The sequence below is a fragment of the Schistocerca americana genome, chromosome 2 (assembly GCF_021461395.2).
Source record: "Schistocerca americana isolate TAMUIC-IGC-003095 chromosome 2, iqSchAmer2.1, whole genome shotgun sequence".
Lineage (NCBI taxonomy): Eukaryota > Metazoa > Arthropoda > Insecta > Orthoptera > Acrididae > Schistocerca > Schistocerca americana.
In genome coordinates this window covers 399,923,256-399,942,991 of record NC_060120.1, presented here as the reverse complement: position 1 = coordinate 399,942,991, position 19,736 = coordinate 399,923,256, and the positions used below count along the sequence as shown (strand labels likewise).

General features: G+C 46.1%; 1 protein-coding gene across 1 annotated transcript in view; it reads left to right on the top strand.

Annotated features, from left to right (window-relative positions):
• Positions 1 to 13,660: 13,660 nt before the first annotated feature.
• LOC124594986 (multiple inositol polyphosphate phosphatase 1) overlaps positions 13,661 to 19,736 on the top strand; it is a 299,958-nt gene continuing 293,882 nt past the window's right edge. Inside the window, exon 1 of the mRNA XM_047133524.1 lies at positions 13,661 to 13,771. The gene's annotated coding sequence lies outside the window, so the exon portion shown is untranslated. The remainder of the gene's footprint in view (positions 13,772 to 19,736) is intronic.

Sequence of the window (19,736 nt, the reverse complement as noted above, 5' to 3'; positions counted from 1 at the left end):
AACACACCCACATTCATTCACTCACGCCTGCCAGAGAGTTTTGTATCACTGCGAAGTAAATAAAATGATAATGAAAGGTAACTAAAGGACCCTTTCAACGACTTTGAGGTCTGTTTCAGTTGCTAAACTGATATTAACACGTCTTGTTCTATTGGCTCTCATAGATAGCAGGACATCTCATGGTGTGAACTATGCTGCTCCCACAACGCATAGGATGGTTGAAATAAAAGACAGAGGCGGTGTTTCTTATTGATAAAAATGTGGAGGAAATCGCAACATATGAAAACTGGAAACGTTTGTGGCATTGTGGAGCGCTTCAAAACAGCTGTCTGAAGGTGATTGATGACCTCTGCGTTTAAACTCATGCTCCACAGTGACGTGATAGCAGATGCCTGGGTGTTCCGTTCGCGACGAGACTATGATAATTGATTCTCTATATTGCAGCCATGTGCCTAATCATTATTTCGGCACTGGCCATCCCTGGAAGGTGTTGTTCCCTCCAAGATTCTCTCAATCTCAAACAAGTGGTGTCAGTAAATCATTTTGTGGTAATGAACAGAATACCAGTGGACAGAAGGGATGGAAAACACACAGTCGATATGAGACGATGTACTATAATTGGCATCAAGGTTTATAGTGCGATGAATTTTTGCAGTTTTACCAGTTTTTCCGTAATTTCAACGTTAAGCAACGGCACAGCAACTTGCTTTCCAGTTTCTGTGTCATCGCCGCGGGGAGTGGCCGAGCGGTTAGAGGCGCCATGTCACGAATCGCGCGGCACCTCCCGCCGGAGGTTCGAGTCCTCCCTGGGCATGAGTGTGTGTGTTGTCCTTAGTGTTAAGTTAGTTTAAGTAGTGTGTAAGTCTAGGGACAGATGACCTCAGCAGTTTGGTCTCTTAGAAATTCACACACATTTGAACATCTGTATCATCACTAAACCACTGCTCTTTTACTTTGCGAGTGCCATAGACTAGATTCCGAATCTGGATATATGACTGTGCATTACGTCCACTTATGGTTAACTCTCGGAAATATGCACCAAATTATACCAGACAGCGTCCAATACTGTTTCAGTTAGGTTATCTACATATTTCTAGCACTTCGATTATAGTGCAAAATTTATGCCCGTGGTTGGCCATAATTTCCTGTGTGAATGGAAGTCACAGTATTCTTGTATTTGTAGGATAAAGTTGGAGATTGAAAGATCCCCCCGCATTGCCTCTGACCAACCTGCCCTCTGACACTTCACCCGATTTAACATGCAACTGACCACCAGTAGAAGGGTACTATTCCCGCTACATTCCACATCTCGTGAAGGAAGAGAGCGAACTGAGCCCGTAACTGCTGTTCAGCAAAGACTGTTCCACACCAATCTTACTCACGGCACCCATCCAAGAGCACAAGATCTCTCCGGATGCGTGCATCGTGAGGAGGTTAGTGCTGTGGCCTTCTCCACCAGACATCACTGCGCCTAGAGTATCGGTTACCAAACTGACAGCCTGCAGCCGCGGGTTGCCCGCTTCGGCAGGCACACCGAAACACTACACAACAGACAGGCAATATTGATGAACGGCTACAACAACAACAACACCACAGCACCAGCGGCCACCAGGGCCACTACCGGCCCACATAAACATAAGGAAGAGGTCACTGCAGATCCCTGAACTATTCTCACACGTCAAACCACGTGATGGAAAATAGTTCCGAGGTACTCATCCGCCGAAGCGCTATAAAGGCCGGCGCTCGGCCGCACACCGGCAGTTCATCGACCGCCAGCAGACGTGGATAGCTGGCACCCCGACTTGGATCTCCTCGCTGATCTCTGGATTAGGCTTGGTATATCGGAGAAGTATCTGGTGGAGACTAGTAGGAAATTATTTCAGTTGTTTTCTATATTATTCTTGTATGTAGTTGTGATTCGAAGACGGATCACTATTTTGTGTTGGTGTTATACTTGGAGAATTTGTTTTGGTTAATTGAATAGTCCAATAAATTGTTTTCGGACTTTGATCGTCAGTTTCTTCTGCTTACGCAGACATTAGCGCGACGAGTTGGTTCGTAGGTTTCACACGTTTGTTCTCCTCCATGGTAGAGGCTATTCCGGGAATCGATCAACCCTCGGCACGCGTCCTCGCGCTTTTAGCGAGTATGCAGCAGACGAATGAACTTATTATTCAGCAATTGCAGGCTCTTTCCGCTGTCTCCAGCGGGTCTCAGGCACAGAGTGCTCCGTCCACTTCCTCGCTCAAGGGGCTGCGGGCCACGCCTCCCGCTTTTCGTAAGTTTGACAAGTCTTTGGAGCCTTGGGGCAATTATGTAGCACGGTTGGAACATTTTTTTGGCGCATGACGTCGTTGGCGACGTGCAGAGGCGTGCGTTTTTTCTTACCTCTGTCGTTCCGGAAATATATCATCTGTTGCAGCAGTTGCACCCTGACACGGAGCCGCACGCTCTCTCGTACGAACAGTTGACTTCGAGTTTGTTGGAGTATTCTGATTCTCAGGTCCACGTGGCGGCTGCCCGTCACAAGTTTTTTGTTGTTGTCAGAAGCTCCCCTTCCAATCTTACAGGGAGTGGATTGCCACGCTTCAGGGCCTCTCCCGGGACTGTGTGTGTGGGTTTTTTTTTTTTTTTTTTTTTTTTTTTTTTTTTTTTTTTTTTTTTTTTTTTTTTTTTGTGGTAACCCCTCGTGTAAACAGTCTTATGGTTCAGCACTCATTCGGGACATGCTTATCGTACATGCTCTGGATGGCTCCTTGCGGGCCGACCTTCTTAAGTTCAAGGATCCATCGTTGGATACTTGCTTAAATTTTGTCCGCGCTCATGAGCAGTCTACTCGCTCGTCGACTGAGTTGTTTCCCCCTGCGCAGGTCTTTGTCGCACACCCGTCGCGGCGCTGGTACGCCTCACAGGGGTCTCGCAGGTCCCCCCCCCCCCCTCCCCCCGTCCGGAGGGCCTATTCCTGGATCCAGCGGGGCGCGGCCGCTCCACCACCGGACCAGTCGCCGCGACGGCGGCGTCAGCTTCCCCAGTCACAACAGCGGCAAGGATTACCGTCCTGTCGGCAATGTTTCATTTCGCACCGGCGAGCTGATTGCCGGTTTCGACGTGTGGCCTGTTCGGCCTGCGGAAAACAGGGCCACAAGGCGGAGGTGTGCCAGTCGTCCTCTCCGATGCTCGTGGACCACATCTCTGTCGACACTCCAGACTCACTGGAGGACGACTCTGTCCCTCCGCCGCAGATTTCCTTTGTGCAGTCCGTCTTTCCGCCTTCAGCGGCGGCAATCACTCTGACGGTACAGGATGATGCCGTCCCCCTCCTGTTTCAGGTGGATACAGGGTCTTCAGCCACCATCATCGACGCTGACTCCCGTCGTTTGGGTTCCCCGCCTCTCCGTCCTTCTCGTGCTGCCCTGCAGAGCCACAGTGGTGATGTCATTAACCTCCGAGGGTGGTTCTCTGCTCAGGTCTAGTACCGCTTGCATGATGTTCAGGCTCGGGTATTGGTCCTCTCCGTGCCCACAGCCATGAACCTATTGGGCATGGATCTTTTCCCTTTATTGGGCTTGGAGATCCATGATTCAGAGCCAGCCGTCCAGTCTCTTTCAGCGAGTGACCACCTCCAACAACTGATGCAGGAATTCCCTGATGTTTTCTCCACCCCATCTTCGGGGGTTTCCGGGTTTGAGGCCCACATCAGACTCCTTCCCTCGGCTGTCCTGAAATTCAATAAGGCTGGCTCAGTTCCTTTTGCCCTCCGTGACAAGTTACGGCAGGAGCTTCAATGCCTGGAGGATGAGGGCATCCTCAGCCCCGTTTCCCATAGCCGTTGGGCTACGCCCATTGTCGTTCTTGCGCGTTTGTGGGGATTTTAAGGCCACTGTCAATGCTCAGTCTCTTATCGATGCTTACCCCATCCCGAAGGTTGAGGACATTTTGTCGAAATTGGCTGGTGGCAAGGTGTTTGCCAAAATTGACCTGAGGGATGCATACCTCTCGTTACCTTTGGATGAGCTGTCCAAAGCTATTTGGGTCATCTCCACTCCTTTTGGGCTTTTCCGCTATAACCACCTTCCTTTTGGGGTCGGTAACGCACCCGGCATTTTTCAGCGGTATCTGGAGTCCGTGACAAAGTACGTTCAGAGTACGGCGAACTACCTCGATGACATCTTAGTCACAGGCACCTCTGTTGCGGACTTGTGTGCGCGCCTCAGGTATCCTACCTCAGCCATGTCCTCAGCGCCTCCAGCACTCGCCCCACACCACAATACATCGAAGCCATCCAGCAGCTCCCAGATCAAGTCCGTCTTGGGCCGGATTAACTACTACCGCCGTTTTACCCGCACGCCGCGGCCTTGGCGGAACCTCTCCACCATCTCCTTTGGACGAATGTTGTCTGGTACTGGTCTCCAGTTTGTGATAGGGCGTTTCGCCGTCTGAAGGCGGCTTTCCTGGTTCTGTATGATCTCGCATTTCCTCTCACTGTGGGACACTGGGGTGTCGTCTTGACCAAGCAGCTGGCGCGCCAACATATCTACTGGTGGGGGATGGACGCCGACATCGTGCGCATGGTGGCTTCCTGTCCATGCCAGCAGCAGCAGCAGCAGCAGCAGCAGCAAGCGGCACCACCGCGCCACCTCATCCCGTGGCCGGATGCTCCTTCGTCATGGTCCTGGTTTCACCTCAATTCGCGGGTCCTTTCCTTGGATTTTCCTGGCTTATACTGGTCGACGCTGGTAGCAGGTTCCTTATGTCTGCTGCATGACCTCCACGACGTCCACCCAGACCATCCAAGTGCTTTCCCACATTTTTGCAATTGAGGGTCTTCCAGAGATGCTGGTGGCTAACAACAGCCCTCAGTTTACCTCGGCCACCTTCAAGGCTTTTTGCACCACCTTGGGCATCCGCTTAATTCACGCCACTCCTTTCCACCCGGTGTCCAACGGATTGGCCGAATGGTTCGTTCGCACCTTCAAGATCCAGATGTCCAAGCTGCGTCCTCTCCACTCCCTGGACGATGCCCTTAATATCTTTCCGTCTTCCTACCGCTCCACCATCCGAGAGGGGTCTTACCTGGCCGAAGAGCTTCACGGCCGCCCTCATCGCTCCGCCTTGTCCCTCCTATATCCCCCTTCAACTCGCCCGGCGCCCCCGCGCTCGCTGCGGCCACGTTTTTGTCCGCAGGATCCAGTCTTGGCACTGGTCTTCACCCGCACCCGTTCGCGGTGGGTGCCCGCCCTGATATCGGCTCTCATCGGTCGGGCGATGTCGGCTGTCGTCCTCGACGATGGGTCTGTCTGCAGGAAGCACATCAATCAGCTCCGCCATCGCTGTGGGACGCAGCCCGCTCCGCCGCCTCCGCAGTTGCAGCCGAATCGCGGGGGGGATTGTCCCTCCTCCTCCGCAGGACCCCAGCCGCAGCCACCGCCGACTCCGACTCCGCAACCGTCGCCGTCTCCATCACCTCCTGGATCACTGCGGGCAGTCGCTCCTGAGGCGGTCAGTACACCCATGGACGTGGATGCCTCGCCCAGGCCAGGGTTCTTCTCTCCCGCCGACCCAGGGCCGGACGTCGACATGGGCTGGCCGCCCACTCAGGCCTGTGGGGGTTGGGGGGGGGGGAGGAGGGGGGAGGTCTGCTGTGGCCTTCTCCACCAGACATTACGGCACCTAGAGCCTAGAGCAACCAAACTGACAGCCTGCAGCCGCGGGTTGCCCGCTTCGGCAGGCAACCGAAGCACTACACAACAGACAGGCAATATTGATGAACGGCTACAACAACAACAACACCACAGCACCAGCGGACACCAGGGCCACTACCGGCCCACATAAACATAAGGAAGAGGTCACTGCAGATCCCTGAACTATTCTCACACGTCAAACCACGTGATGGAAAATAGTTCCGAGGTACTCATCCGCCGAAGCGCTATAAAGGCCGGCGCTCGGCCGCACACCGGCAGTTCGACCGCCAGCAGACGTGGATAGCTGCCGCCCCGGCAGCCCGACTTGGATCTTCTCGCTGATCTCTGGATTAGGCTTGGTATATCGGAGAAGTCTCTGGTGGAGACTAGTAGGAAATTATTTCAGTTGTTTTCTATATTATTCTTGTATGTAGTTGTGATTCGAAGACGGATCACTATTTTGTGTTGGTGTTATACTTGGAGAATTTGTTTTGGTTAATTGAATAGTCCAATAAATTGTTTTCGGACTTTGATCGTTAGTTTCTTCTGCTTACGCAGACATATAAATTATCACTCCTTATTGGTATATAGTAGATATGAGAGTGTTGTGGTGATGTAATAGATGGTTAAAAAGAGACATGTGGTTTATGCATGATGGAGATCCAGATGGACAGAGTTTGAAGCATTTCGTGTAAATCACTTGCGCTAACATTTCTGAAGTACTGTTCCAACGTCTGGTGTCCATACCAAGGGCTACACGGTTCTGCACTTAAACACGCTATAAAGTTAGAGCTGTTCAGTTTCAGACCTATTAGTCGTGTGAAAAAAGAAATACTTTTGTTACACGTGACATACATTCTCGCCGCAAGTCTGGTGACAAACTGTAAGGTGACGAAGCAACGACCTTGCACGCCAAAGAAAGCAACGATACTCTTTAACACGAACACTATATATGTTTCCGAAGGTGTATGACGCCTGCTGTTTATGTAGTTCGAGTCTGATTACGGTTCGAAAACTATATGTTCACAAATTCATATGAATAGACAACATATTACGAGGAAATAAATACCATGATCAGTAGTTAGAGGAGATGTAACAGTCTCATCACAGTTCACCACTGCCCCTACTAACCTTCCTCTTGTACGCAGAAACCATGGTCTGATGTTCGGTTGTATTGCTCATGTGTGGGATAATATGGCTGTTTCCTCTGATATCACGTCTCGAGAATGTCTCATCTTTCCACTATTGAGGTGCGTATATGTAGCAGCAGTCCAGAACACGCAATTTTATCAATTTCGGTCAGCAGTCATTTCATGGCATTTTTTTCTCTAATATTATGTCTTCTCAGTCAGTTTCCATAATTTTGCTAGGTTTTCACGATTTTACGTTCTCAATCGTATTTTCCTCAATTTTACGTATTTCACATCAATTTTTCGTGATTACACCTGGTCTCCCTCGAATTACACCGATTTTATATCATTCTTCATATTTTTTCGACAGTTTTCCATATGTATATGGTCATAGTGTTGAAGTACCCACGCGTTGTTTGATTTTGTACAAGAATATTTACGCATCTTACACACCAACCTATTAAAAAAATCCTAAGACTTCCCCTCTTCCTGATGATCCACATGCATGTATTTTGGATAGGACGATCATGAAAAATAAAGCAACAATCGCTTCGTCTTATACGAGGTTCAAAGAGTGCTGCAGATGATAAATGTATTCGAAACTCGAAGTCAGCCTGTCTGCAGACTCATGTAGTGCTGCACTTGATGGAAAATAAACGTTTAGAAACGTTCTACATTTTTATTTGATTTCCATTCCATCGTGTAGGGATCTGCAACAGGGAGTTGTCGTCTGCACAGAGCTGATTTCCGCTGATGCTCAGATTTTCTTTTATTAAATTTATTTAAAATTCTTTTGTTAAATTTATTAAAACAAAATACAGATGAAAATCCTTTTGCATATAAGCAGTGGTATCTTTGAAGAGTAACATTGCTCAATGTAACCCCCTTCAGCCACAATGACCGCCCCCAATCTTGTCCTGAAGCGATCGCATGCAATCTTTAAAACAGCACTGTCCATATTTGCGAATGCTGCTTCGATAGCGGTGCTTAGAGATGCGACATTAGTGTGCCTCGACTTACTGGTAACTCTTTCGACTGCCTTCCAAACGTAGTAATCGAGGGGATTCAAATCTGGCTGTTCGAGAGCCAGAGCTCCTTTGGCCAAAACATGTCAACATTACCCGAGAGCCAGTTTTGGACTAAATGGCTTGTATGAAGTTCTCCTCAGCCATCTGGCGCCTTTTTTGGTCACTGACATTTGCTACTGACGCCAATTTCCTCAGCGATTGCCTCCAATCCTCTGAAATCAGCGCCTGAGCATTTTCAATGACTGCCTCAAATGAGGTTTCCTAGCCAGGTTAGTGGAACTTTCCCCAGACTTCTCTGAAGCATTATACTTGGCAACAATACCTTTTATGCTCAATACCTTTTATGCTCTAAAGATTTACAATGACAGCACATGACCACCCCAGTCACGCGATTTTGTGTGCTAGATGTCCATTGGATGGAGTGAGTTACATTCATATGTGTGAGGTAGAACAGCACATCAGTCAGATGGTATACTATAGCACTCTACTCGATTGCAACAAGTCACTTCCAACCGTGTGTGTGTGTGTGTGTGTGTGTGTGTGTGTGTGTGTGCGCGCGCGCGCGTGCGTGCCGCAGATGGCTCCCATAAACCTGACCCAGTCCTCGCACTGATGTATCCACCTTCAGACACAGAACACGTCTCCGGATGAAAAGAGTGGTGGATCCACCTTCGAACACTACACTGGACATAATGCATGGTGGAGTCACCTTTGAACCCTACCCCAGATGTATCGTATCAAGGATCGACCTCCGAACGTTACTCCAGATATAATGCATGGTTGTCTCCTATGTCCCAGAGTAGATCCAGGTTAATGGTCGAGTGTGGATTTTCCCTATAAGAAACACCACCATAACTGCTCGTACCGTATTTTCTATTACTTCGTGTTACAGGTGAAAGCTTCGTTTGGTACTGGCCTTACACGGTTGGCAGAGCTACAACATGTTCCCATTTCCACCGAGTGGTCAAAACACGGTTCTATCGCATTAACTCAGCTCACCCTGTTTCTTCACGGGATGCGGAAGGTGCTAGATGTAGCGCTCTGCGACTTCTGCTCAGTTCCGGCTCAAACTGGAACTACTACGTGGATAAAGCTGCAGGGACGGCGCGGCAGTGACTGAGGAACAAGATGCGACGCTGGAATTTTGCTGTATGGGGTCCTTAGCAGACAGGTTCGAAAAGGTGACTCGTTTAGAGATATGAGAGTACCACGAATGTGACTCACCAGTGGCTGTAATCGTTGAGAGACTTCTCCATAGGATCCAACGTAAGTATGTGGTTGAATGGAGAGAGTTGATTCCAAATCGCTGACAGAATTTCTACCAGAAAGTGCAACAATATAGATCTGAAAAGCCGGTGTTTTGGTCATAGGATTTTGTACCATTCTTATGACTTCAATCTAGCATTGCATTTTTTTAAGTGATTCCTCACATAGCACAGCAGATACTGTATGTGATTATTCTCAGTTAACCATCATTCTGCCTTGCATATAACCCGGTGGATGTATCTCAGAACCTCTGTTACACTGTGTACCTGGCATCTAAATGGAATGCGTTACAAATACTGTTTATTAGCGTGTGAAATTTGTAGCAGCGGCATGAGGGAGTCAAATATCGGCTTAATATCACGTTCCTTAGCCAAATCACTTTCTAAATTCGGTGAGAAGGGTGATTTTTATTACGAACTTATACAGCTGGTGACGTGCAACGTGCACCAGTACTTTCGATCTGTTAATACACACCTCCGTGGATACATTCTTTCTGCCGTAACAGCTGTTCCACTACACCAGTTATTAGGCCATCTTTCAGTTCCAGCTTGAAAGCCTCTACGCGCACCGTAATCACAGTAATCTCGTCTTCGTCCACCTAGGTACGGCGCTGTAATATACTTCAAGATTCCACAATCAAAGCTGCTTCTTCAAAGTTTTTGAGTAGGCTTGGATGGCATAATCTGTTTCTGCCTTCATGTGTCTGCCAAATCAGTTTTTTTCAGCATTTCCGTGAAGCTCTCCCATAGTCAGACAAAACCTGTGACTATTTCGTGTTGCTTGTCTTGGTGTAGTACGAAGAAACAAGCAATATTGGTTGCAATCTTAAAGTTTCTTTGTTATTTCCCAATGGCACGTTTCACCTTTATTTAGGCATCTTCGGATTAGCCTACGGAAGAAACATAAAATTTCGTTATGATCCCATTTAGTGAGACTGGATTACCAAGAAAGTAGTAAACAATTTACTGATATTTGGTAGCGATGGGCACAGGGATACCGCGCGCGGAACATTAGAGCAAGTAAATGACCCTTGTCAAAGCCTGAAAAACACTGTGAGATGTCCTATAAAGTACAATAAGACAGAGGATGTCCTAAAGGTATTTTTTTTTAAATATCTAAGCAGTTTCGTACCTAAAACGCCAACGCACACTGGAAATTAGAAGATAGCAGCAACGTCGGCATGTGGCGCAGTCGAATGCAAACCAAACGGGATGAGACCTACAGTAAAGCTTTTACTTCATAAACATGCCGTAGAGTAGTGTATATTCTGGTTGCACACATCACACTAGAAATGAAAACATACAAGACCCGTAAGACTAATGAACGCAGCTCTCGGCAGACGGCGCCTGCAGGCTGTGAGCTACGATAGTGTTTAATTGCTAAATCTCGTCATAACGTCAAATCATGACAGTTAGTATAGATGACTGGTGTTCCCAAAATTGCTGATAAGAAGCTTACATTAATAGCCAGAATAATCAGCTTGAATAAAAATTAAAAACTAAAGTATATAACAAATACATTGCTGTGATGCGAAAGCATAAGAGTACATAGGGGAGCTCCCGATAGCAATTTTGAGCGTCCCAAGTAGTTTTATGGCCAACAACATTGTGCTTACCTGGATCTCACGATCTCCCAAAAATTAAAATCTACGCCCCCCCCCCCCCCCCCCCCCCCCGATGCACGAGATCGTGCCATGAATCAATGTCCTTAAAAAGCTTTGACAAGGGGAATTTACCCCCGCTGGGATATTCTATGCGCGGTATCCCAAGTCCCCATCGCTATCAAATATCAGTAAATTTTTAAATATTTCTTGGTAATCCAATCTCACTAAATGTGGCCACGCTGCTATTACGAAATTTTGATTTCTTCGGTAGGCCAATCCGAAGATGCCTAAATAAAGGTGAAATAAAATAAAAAAATTAACTCTGCAACAAAGACTGCTTGTTTCTTCATATCACACATAGGCCTACTGGTGTACCAACCCCATTATGAACTGGAAATTTTGGAAATTTGTCGTAAGTTCCTATGGAACCAAACTGCTGAGGTCTCCTGTGCCTAGGCTTATACACTACTTAATTTAACTTAAACTAGCTTACGCTAAGGACAACACACACACACCCATGCCCGAGGGAGGACTCGAACCTTCGACGTGGGAAGCCGCGCGAACCGTGGCAAGACGCCTTAGATCGCGCGGCTACCCCACGTGGTATTATGAACTGGAAAAAATCTCTTGGTATACGTTGAATATCCCCTGCTAGTCTTATTTGACTAGAGCAGTATTCTACGATGGAGCCCACGACTGTTTTATGAGCATTCTTCTTTGCAGATTACACTGATTACAGTTCCCTAGTATCCCGCCAACGAAGCCGAAACCTGCCACCTGCCTCGTCTACGGCTGAGTGTAAGTGATCGTTCCACTTTATACCACTACAGGCTGTTACACCTACGTACTTGTATAAGCTGACCGATTCCAGTTGCAACTGTTTGGTACCATGTTCGCTGGATACGTTGATTCGCGTTGTGAAGGCCACATTGTCACATTTCTGAACTTTTAAAACTAGTTGCAATCTTTGCACCATTTGAAATCTTATCCACATTTTATTCAATATTTGTGCAGCTTTTTTCAGACAGTACTTTATTTTAGATTCTGCATCATCTCCGAAATATATGAGGTTATAATTAATGTGGTCTGCAAAGTCATTAATACACAAAATGAACAGCAAGGGGTCTCAACACACAGATATTGGAAAAAATATGGAAAAACGACAAGAATGCATGTCTGAACATAAATGCAGGTGCTAGCCAAGCCTGCAGGTTGGCCGGCCGTGATGGCCGAGCGGTTCTAGACGCTTCAGTCAGGAACCGTGCGACCGCTACAGTCGCAGGTTCGAATCCTGCCTCGAGCATGGATCTGTGTGATGTCCTTAGGTTAGTCAGGTTTCAAATGGTTCAAATGGCTCTGAACACTATGGGACTCAACATCTTAGGTCATAAGTCCCCTAGAACTTAGAACTACTTAAACCTAACTAACCTAAGGACATCACACACACCCATGCCCGAGGCAGGATTCGAACCTGCGACCGTAGCAGTCCCGCGGTTCCGGACTGCAGCGCCAAGAACCGCTAGACCACCGCGGCCGGCTAGTCAGGTTTAAGTAGTTCTTTGTTCTAGGGGACTGATGACCTCAGATGTTAAGTCCCATAGTGCTCAGAGCCATTTGAACCATTTGCACCTGCAGGTTGCGCTGGTCTCTTTGACCACGAACGGCCCCAGTGCCGTGTCCTCAGTAATTGCAAGTGTCAGTCGTGGTCAGGGTAGACTCTGAGTAGCTGTGAGAGAATTATGTCGCAGCTAAGTGGATTCGAACGTGCGCAAATTGTTGCTGCTTGTATCATAGATGCGTCCGTAACCAAGGTAGTCGAAGTGTTTGATGTTTCAGAAGACACCGTATCGAAGATTTGTACCACATACAGGGAAAGCGGAAAAATATCATCCTCCAAGTCACAACGCGGACAAAAAAGCTTGGGTGATCGTGACAGACGGTCACTAAAGAGGACTATGACGAAAAGTAAGAGGATGATAGCAGCGAAAATCACTACAGAACCGAAGGTCCCACTCACGAACCCTGTCAGCATCAAAACAGCACGAATGTAGTCTCAGAAGCAGGGAATTGCAGGACGAGCTGGATTTCGAAAAGCACTCGTCAGTGATGCAAATGCCCCCAACAGAAAAACGTGCTGTTGAAGCCATGACTATGGAGCACTGGAAGAATGTCATTTGTTCGGATGGGTCTTAGGTCCACAGCGTTTCCAACTTCTGGCCGAGTTGCCGTCCCGAGAATGAAACATGGCGGAGGTTCGGTGAGTTTTGGACAGCCATATTGTGGCATTCCACGGGCATTTCTGTCAAGGATTATGTGACCATTTCGGCTGATCAAGTCCGTCCCATGGTACAATGTTTTTCGCCAAGACGATAGGGCCCCTGTTGACACAGTTCGCATCTTCGAAGGTTGGTTTTGTGAGCACGGGGATGAATTGTCGTATCTCCCCTGGTCACCACAGTGGCCAGATCTCAATGTTATTGAGCCTTTGTGGTGTACTTTGAAGACAAGGGCGCACGATCGGTATCCACCTCCGTCATTGCTACCAGAACGTGCCACTATTTTGCATGAAGAGTGGTACAAGATTCTTTTGAAAACTATCCAGGACTTGCGATTATCCAACCCGAGACGACTGGAAATTGTTTTGATAGCCAACGCTTGTCCGCACCGTATTACGCATGGTAATGTGTTGCGTTTTTGGTGATTCCAAATTTTTGTTCACTTCTACATCCTTTTCGGCACTGTGGAACAGGAGAGGCTTTCACCGTGGGAGTCCCGCCACTTGTGCACACGAATTGCTGGAGAAAGCGATAATCTGGGCGCGCGCGCGCACACACACAGCTGGGACCAGGTCCATCAAGGGGCAACGGCCGCCGATGTCCCAGATGTTACCTGCACCACCGCGCCGCACCGCACGTCGGCGCGCGTCGGCGGCGCTGACGTCATCACCCGAACAGCCACAGCGTCGCTGATGTCGGAAGCAGCAGTTGCTCGCTGGCGGGGCTCAGTCGCCGCGGACGCGAGCCAGCAAGCGTACGCGGCCACCTGCTGCCTCCCTCACAGCAGGTAAACAGACGCGCAGCTTAGCCAGCTTTCCTAGTGTCTTCTCTCCTTGCAAAAGATGCTTCTGGACGGTCAGATTGGGCAGGTTACTGTACACTGATACTCGAGAGTTATGCTTCCAGAGAGTGTTATTATTCGCATTTCCGTATAAACAGTGCGTCACATGTCAACAAAATGCCGTTGCTCCTCCTGACTGGTGGCGTTACTTACAGAGGAATAGCGTAATCAGTTGTTAATCTTACGGAGTGTGGAAATGACTTATGCAGCCAGTGTTGAAAACAAAACAAAAAAAGCGGTATTTTTCATCCGTTATTTCAGGAAATTAACAGAGGTTTGAAACTTCTACGCAACGTACAACCTAGCTTATTATTTTTGCTAACCTACTACTAGAAATAATGACCCATTTTTATGCATGATTAATGAAAATGCTAAACGTTTCATGTAGTGCAGATGATTACATTCGAAGTGATGACTTTCTGTCAACTCACTCCACTTCCACTTGAGCAACAGATTTAACAGAAATCCATAACACAGAGGATGATGAAGAAGAAGTAAAGGAAGAAGAAGAGAAGCAAAATGATGTCTCTAGAAAAATTAATACGTCTGAAGAATCCATTATATGCAAAACGATGTTATGCAATTTGCAACGCACACAAATTCTCCCAACTTGTTGGAACTACTGTAATGGTGCAAAGAGTTCATTTATAAGTTGTGGTTTCTTACTAGGAATCTGCATGAACCATTGTAGTCATTATCTTCTGTTCTGTTTAAATTTAATCTTCTGCTATTCACGGATTTTGCCTCCTGGGTCACATTGCCTAGAAAAATAATTTTGAACAGGAAATTAAAACAAGTTTCCCACCATGATATGTCGCGATAAAAGTGGTAAAACAAATAAACATGGGAATAATATATATGTACATACAATAATAAACGAATTTAAAGTTCGAGTAAAAATATAGAAATGCTGCGTTATTTATGATTAGTGTAATTGTCCAGTGTTCTACTGTCCAATATTCAGTAAATGAACATCTACTGTGCTGCAGTGAAGGTACGTAAATACAGTATACGCATAATTAAAATTTTTTACTGTACTTTTGTACATGATACCTCACAAATTTTATGTAGCCCAGTGAGTTTTGTATAATCCAGAAACTTGTTCAATTTGCAAAATTATTTTAGTCCCAGGCGATTTCCTTTTTGAGCAAGTATTACTGTACTTTTACTTTTCCCAGTCGTTTATTGTCTCAATCCTCAAGCAGTGTTTTTATTTTCCAGTTAATTTTTACTCCCAACTGCTCCACAACATTTATTCTCCGTTCACTTTCATCATTAGATTTGATGGTAGCACCTTTACTTCATGTCTACGTGTCTGATATCCAACAAATGCGTTTCTGCAGTCGTGACCAAATAACATTGTTGAGACTCATTGACACAGAGTCACCTTTTGCAATCGAATGGAAATCAAACGTTTGAAACTTACAGTTAAAAGTCTGAAGAAAAGATATGGAAGATTTAAGTCGAAATATCTGTGAGGATCGGGAATGTTGGAGGACACTCTTAATCGGTGTACAGTTGAAGAACCAATTTCAGACTGCAGGATGTACTGATAATATCGATACGAATTTTAAGTTGTGAGAAGTATTCTGTGTTATAAATGATTCAGTTGTTGCTTCGTTTTTTCTGGGGTGACTTAGTTGGAAGCGAAAGTCAATTTGGTGTGTTCTGTGTAAAACAGAACAGGGATTCGACAGGCTAATGGACAGCTATTGTTTGTTTGCGTGCGGCGTTCTTTTAATTAAACTACAGGCACTACAATGTACGAAAACAAACGGAACTATCGACTCTGAGCAGCTTTTGCAACTATGTGTTAACTCTGGACTTGGTTCTTAAATTTTATGGCGTGGTGTTCTGGAGGTAAGGATTATGTCTGTCGGCAGATATAAAAGTCCGAGATAAGTTCAGAATGAGTCGTTCGTCTGCAGCGGAGTGTGCGCTGTTTTGAAACTTCCTGGTGGGTTAAAACATACTGCTCTGCAGAGTGAATGATTCATTCTGTGAGTAAGCCCCCAATCTGTCATATCCTTCCCTCCAAGAGAGATGGTCCAGCAATATAAGCAAGAGTGATTCTGTTAAGTTTGGAAGTAGGAGAGAAGTACTGGCAGAGTCGTTTTGCAACGTGTGACAGCCGGAAAAAGTGCAGGGCCTCTCGCGAGTTACGCAATGAATAATTGAAACCTTCTCTTGCGGATGTAAGTGACGCAGAGCGACACCATCCTATGTTACAGAGGAGAAGCAGAGTGGCGAAAGCACTATACGTCTGCCATGAAACAGGATTTTTGATCGGACTCCAGTCCCCTTCGATCTCGAGAAGGCATCAGTGTGGCCAAGAATGAGGACACGTTTCCATGCTTTAAGCATGAAGTATGTTGTTTTGAAGTTCGGTATCGTTCCACTGCTGCGAACCAAATGTTTTACAGCTCTCTTCTGCAGTACAGTGTATCAAGAATATTCAAAAGCAAAATTATACAGATTCTTGAAGGCCCTGAAGTTAGTTTCTTGATATTAGGAACGGATGGTTAGAAATTAGTACCGTGGGATTATAATTCAAGTGCAGCTATTCATGGAGGTCCAGTGTGGGCTGCATTATCATAAGGCAGCGGAACTTGGTTCCAATTTTGCCCACGAGAAGCAAATCTGACGCTGTATAGCATCTCATCGACGTCTCCGGTACTCATATAGAACGAAGTGTGTAAGTGGCGATTAATGATAAAATCAACATTATGCCTTTCTCACTTGTCTGACCTTTTCTGCCCAAGTGTCGCCTCTAATCCATTACATATGGAAACACTTCTATACGTCTTTCTTGCATTCACAGCGCCAGATTTGCACCCTGTGGTCGAAATTGGAACTATTTTTTTTTTCAGCGTAAATCGGTTCCTCAGTAACGCACCAGACTATCAACCAAGTTTCGCTGCCTTACGATAATTAAAGCACACACTGGACCTCTCTGAGTAGCAGCACTTTAATTGTAACCACCCGGGATTTAGTTTCTTATTGAGATTAACAGCTTACACGTCATAATGACAACTTCAGATCATATAAACTGCACAAAGTGATGACGTCAGTCAGTCACAATGTATGCATTACGACAGGGCGTACATTTTTGACAGGCTCATTCAAATATTCTCATACATTTTTCCGTTGTACAATGCGACCCTCATCTAGGCCGCTAGCACCCAGCTCCCCTTCTCTTTCTATTAGAGTTTCATACACCATTGACTTCGTGCAACTCGTTACGGAATTCACTGTGCACGTATGACAGATGTAGAGGACTTCTTTCCGTTAACTGCCGCTGGCAACGTCGATGTAGAAACATAACCAGTATACAAACATGTACCTCAAACACATTGCTCTTTCCAGATTTCACACCGCCTAAATTATTTCCCTCCGATCATTCATATTCAATTACAAAATAATCTTTACCTAAAAAATTTCATTTGACATCTGTGGTTAATTTTTCAAATAGTCTGAGTTTTCAGACGTATATTGTTAGTACGAGGGTGAGTCAAATGAAAACCTTAAATCCGTAATAACAAATCGAAATTCTCGCCGTTATCCTGTAAGTTGGTAAGCGTGCTACAAACAGCATGCAGAATGAATGGCCTGTAGGTGGCAGCATAGTGCAGATAGATTCACACATACCGCCGCAGTATCAGTATAAAGATCGCCGCCCCACTTGTGACTTGCACCAGGGAAGAAAAGCGTTCTGTTATTAGGTTTTTGCGCAGTGAAGGTCTGAAACCTATTGGAATTCATCGACGAACGAAGGTTCAGTACGGTGATGCATGCTTGTCACAGCAGCAAGTCTACGAATGGAGTAGGAAGTTCGCAAATGGTGTGACTTCAGTGGAAGATGCTCTTCGTCCAAGTCAGCCACAACGAGTTGTGACTCCACAGAACATTGCAGCAGTTGAAGCCATAGTGAAGGAAAACCGCCAACTGACACTGAATGACACTGCAGCATGTTTACAGATTAGTCATGGATCAGCACACCACATTCTGCATGATGTGCTCCAGTTTCACAAAGTGTCTGCAATGAGAGAACGACGTGTTGATGCTTGTGAAGAACTTCTTTGGCGCTTTGGACGAGAAGGTGATGGCTTACTTGCAAGAATCGTTACTGGGGACGAAACCTGGGTTCACTTCCACCAACCGGAAACGAAGACAGCGAGCCAGGGATGACGCAATTCCTCATCACCAAAACCACAGTAGTTTTGAACAGAACCATCAGCAGGGAAGGTTATGCTGACTCTCTTTTGGGACGGAAAAGGCGTCATTTTGGAGCATTACATGCTTAGAGGGACCACTGTCACCAGCGCGTCATACACAGATCTCCTAAAAAGTCATCTGCAGCCTGCAATCAAATCAGAGCGACAAGGATTTCTGTCAGCAGGTGTCCTTTTGCAACATGACAATGCTAGGCCCCACACTGCCCGTACAACAGTTGCAAAAATCACAGACCTGCATTTTGAGTGTCTTCCTAATCCACCATACTCACCAGACCTTGCCCCAAGTGATTTCCATTTGTTTGGACCACTCAAAGAGGCAATGGGAGGAAAGAAGTTGCGTTCCGATGAAGAGGTACGCCACGCGGTGCATGAGTGGTTGCGCGGACCACCAAAACAAATTTTTTTCTAATGGAATTTATGCACTCAGTAGGCGCTGGAGGACTTGTATTGAGCGTGGGGGATATTATGTTGAAAAGTGATGCAGCTTTGTACCACTTCTGCACAATAAATAATATTTTTTAAAAATATTGAAGGTTTTTATTTGACTCACCCTCGTATGTGGCATAAATGTATCTGCGTAGTTCAGAATCATCCACGACAGTGGAAACAGTGTGGAAGCGTTTACGCGTCCTGGCCTCGTACTTATACATGAATGTAATTGTTCAGAAAATAATACCTGAACCAAAAACTTCATTTGTGATGAACAGTGGGATGTGAAAAACACTGTTCCTATAATCTCTTTTACTTGGCAATATCTCTGCAGTCTAAATTATTTATTCCCCTATTAACACATCATATCAACCGACAAGGTACCTAATTAGAAGCAGGTATTTATTCTTTTACTACAGTCAATCATTTGCAGCTACATACCATACAATCGCCTCTAGAGAGAATGGGAAGAGACTTTGCTTTTCGGACAACACTCTTTCATGAAACTGTGAAATACTCGTATGTAAGCTGTGTTCAAATGTAATAATATCCACCACAGCTGATTTTATTTGTCTACTCGTGTCAAAAGCATTGTATAAAACTAGACAAAAGGAGAAAAACAGACTAATTACACAAAATTAATACATACAAAGGAAATATAGTTACAGTGTGAGGCAAACAGAGCCATAAATGATATTCATATATAAACAGACCACAAACACCAAATACGACCAGACCAGAAATTAGCGACCTCGACGGAATTGTCCCTGGCCCACAACAGGTCATCCAGCCTGCAGGAAACTGGGCACTGAGGACAGCCGTACATGTTCTTGGTGGTTTGTTCGGGTCCAGAATTGCATGCAGTTGATGGGTCCCCACGGTAGTTCAGGTTGGCCATATTATCCTGTGGTCTACCCACACCACTTCTTAGTCTGTTGAGGGACTTCCGCGTTTTCCACTGCAGGTTTCTACCTGGGGGGAGGGCTTCCGAAGATGGGATCCATGATGCGATATTTGCGTTTCTGGTTGCCCACAGGTTTTGTCGTGCCATTGACTGTGATGTAGTGCCTTTGATGGAAATTTTTAGAAAGCTCTTTCTACATTTCAGCCTGCTTGGGGAGGTTGGTGTCCATGCAGCGAGTGAGCTGCGTTTAGTTCCGCTTTGCTTCTCTCTGTGTTCGTAGAAACTTCCCACCTTATATCTGGTGGAGCTGTCCCCGGGAGGCTGTAGAGTTTGTAGGTAGGCG